The sequence below is a fragment of the Etheostoma spectabile genome, chromosome 15 (assembly GCF_008692095.1).
Source record: "Etheostoma spectabile isolate EspeVRDwgs_2016 chromosome 15, UIUC_Espe_1.0, whole genome shotgun sequence".
NCBI lineage: Eukaryota > Metazoa > Chordata > Actinopteri > Perciformes > Percidae > Etheostoma > Etheostoma spectabile.
The window spans coordinates 6,301,934-6,305,123 of record NC_045747.1 but is presented as its reverse complement, the minus strand read 5'-3'; the positions used below and the strand labels follow the sequence as shown (position 1 = coordinate 6,305,123).

The following is a 3,190-nucleotide window of genomic DNA, read 5'->3' as shown; positions in this document are numbered from 1 at the left end:
TGTGTGTGTGTGTGTGTGTGTGTGTGTGTGTCATAGTGTGAAATCAGCAGAAAAGCAGATTACACTCTCATGCATTGACACCTATTACACACATACACACACCTTCAATGAAGTCAGTCTTTTCCTCTACGCAGTGAGTGAGTGGCTGATTCCTGCCAAACTTAATGACACATCTCTAAATTCAGACTAACTGATTACTACCATCTGAAGCACCTCATCATTTCCTGAGATGTCTGTTTGAGATGCATGCTTAATAGAAACATGCCAAAGAGTCTGTCTTTAACTTCATGTCCACCTAGAACACCCAGAGAAGCCCATTACTGAACACAAACATTCAGGGTCACTGGATCTAGAGTATTTACTCACTGCACTCTCTTGCTGTCACTCCAGCTATCCTTTCGCTGCTTTTCTATTAGTTTTTCTCACATTATTTAGTTATCCCCGTTTCTCTGTACACATCTAACTGAAGACAAATCACAGTTGCTTTCACCCTGCCACTTACCCTGATATACTCACATACAACTCAAGCATACATATATGCATACAGTATAATCTTGCATATAATCTCAACACCTGGACCCCTTTACTCTCTTTTATACTCCTGTGTTTATCTCCTCTTTTATAGTGTTTGACATCTTTCTTCCTTTCCTTTGCTCTCCTTTTCAGTCCGCTCTCCCTCTCTTTGAGATTTCCCCTACTCCCCACCTCTTTCTCATTTCCACCTCTTCCCGTCTCTCCAATTTACTTGATCCTTCTCTATCTCTCCAAGTCAATAGCAAGTTAGATACTGCTGACATACATAGGAGGAGATTTTCTCCTTTTACCTCAACCCCCAAAGCCTACACATGCACACACTACACACTAGAAACCATTCATTGATTGACAAATTTTGCAGGTATGCACTGAGGCACACTGAGCTTACAATGTCTTTGGGACTGACGACAATGGCATTCAAATTGGTGATTTACTAACTGATGGGAATAACGGCTGGTTAGTGGACAGTGCACGAGACAAGCACACAAATGCTGGCTCTTGACTGAGGTTGAGTAAAATTTCATGGTAAGCCAATCAGGGGTACAGTTGGGCGGGTGTTCAAAAGCACCAATGTAGCCTTCTCTAAAAAGAATAATAGCCATTACTTTTCCCTCCAAGAAATTAAAGAAACAAATGTAATCCTAAAATGCACATTATGCCTTGGGCAAAAGTGCCTATCCACGTTGGGGTCAAGTAATTCAAACTTACTCAAACATGTTTCAGCGTTGCATGCTTCCATGAAATTAGTGGCGATGAGCACCGAAGGATAAGGAGACAGTGCCACAGAACCAACTGCAACTAGAGCTTGATTTTAAGGCCCCATCACACGTTTTTATGATTATATGAATTAAATAATTGGACATGCACATGTATTTTAAGTTCCGGTAAAGAGGGCTCACAGTTGAGCAATTACAATTTTACTTGAAAGTAACGCAATAAGTTAAAGTAAGTAGTTACTCTTATAATTTGTAACTAAGTAACTAATTTAGTTTTTGGAAGAAGTAACTAGTAACTGTAAATAATTACTTTTTTTTTTTAATTACTTCTTGCCCAACACTGTTTACTAATGGTGCTGAAGTGGAACAAGGGATAAAGACTTAGAGAGAGAGAGAGAGAGAGAGACAGACTGATAGAGAGACAGACAGAGAGAGAGAGTGTGAGAGAGAGAGAGAATGAGAGAGAGAGAGAGAGAGACAGACAGAGAGAGAGACAGACAGAGAGAGAGAGAGAGAGAGAGACAGAGAGAGCCTGTCAGAGCAGTGGAGCATGAATGAAGGCCGTGGCCTCCCTGCTGGTAACTTGGCATTGCACAGCATGGCACAGCAAAAGCTTGACTCACACTGAGAACACACCTGGAAATGAAGAGCGAGACAGAGAGAAGGACCAAGGCTACATACTGTAGTAGCAGAGAGAGACTCTGGGACAGTTAAAAAGAAAGATTGCATTGCAGAAAGAAGACCATAGACATAGATCATATATAATGGGAGACTAAGGAGAAACAAAGACCAATATGCATGGTCTTGCTTTGGAAGTGCATGGGACACACTCTCTTACAATAAAAATGGCTGTGCAGTGGGAATGTGTCTTCACAACAAATTACCTAAGCTAGAATTATTGGAAAAGAGCTACTAAAAGATACTGAGAAGGGGAAACAGGCAGGCCGGTTGGAGAGAAAAAAAAATACAGCAGAAAAACAAGACTAAGGCGGAATAAGGCACACAAAGAGGAAAGGTAGAGATCAGAAGAGTGAGGGTGTAAAATGACAAAGTGAATGCTGCACTTGACCGCAACACTTAGCCCATTCTATTATTACCCTTCAGGCTGCTAACGTTAGCCCTTTACTTAGCATAATAGCCCTCAAGTGCTAACTCAATACGAGCTTTCTAATTAAGCACTCAAGCACCCTGACAAGCATCATGTTAGCACAATGCTTTAAAATAATATGCAAAAATGATACTGTGATTAAATAATAAGAAACAATCTGTTGAAAAGTCTACTGAAAAGGTTTTTTATTCTAAAGGTGGACTTAAACATTGCAGTTGTCTACGGATCCTCCTGATCAAGATTTTGTCATTTGGCTTTACTCCATGTAGGAAAGTCACTGTGGAGTTCTCAGCTGTTACAGATAATCAATATATCATCCTTCAGCCTCGTGAACATTAATACAGAAAACATTGGTTAAAGTAACTTTATTAAGTGATTACAGGAGAGGTTGTTGCGGTTACTGATGCATCTCAAGTTTAAGGTGAGGACAAAAAAGGTGGGACTGTGCCAGCTGGCGTACATGCATCCCCCTGTCATCTCTGTCATCTGGCTATAAGGTCTGTCCTTAGTATACGCTGTGTCAGCATAACCAGAGATGCACGGAGGCAGAGATACATGGCTTATAAACATATTAGAACACACACATCAGGGGTATGTACCTTTCTAGCCAGCTGATGCCAGCATAAAAAAGGAAACAGAGACAATGCCATGAAATCAAGCACACCTGAATATTTGCGAATGCCAATCAAAGACACAGTTGGTGACGCTGTCATGCCGGCTCATGAATATGGAGGCATGCAGCTGAAACGTAATCGTGTTCGCAGTTGGAAAAACTGTACTGTTACAGTTGCTTTGAAGTTTGAGAGGGAGGAATATATATATATATATATAT

General features: G+C 40.8%; 1 protein-coding gene across 1 annotated transcript in view; it reads right to left on the bottom strand.

Annotated features, from left to right (window-relative positions):
• Window positions 1-3,190, bottom strand: part of cacna1ia (calcium voltage-gated channel subunit alpha1 Ia) — a 43,610-nt gene that overhangs the window by 23,802 nt on the left and 16,618 nt on the right. The gene's annotated exons all lie outside the window — the stretch shown is intronic.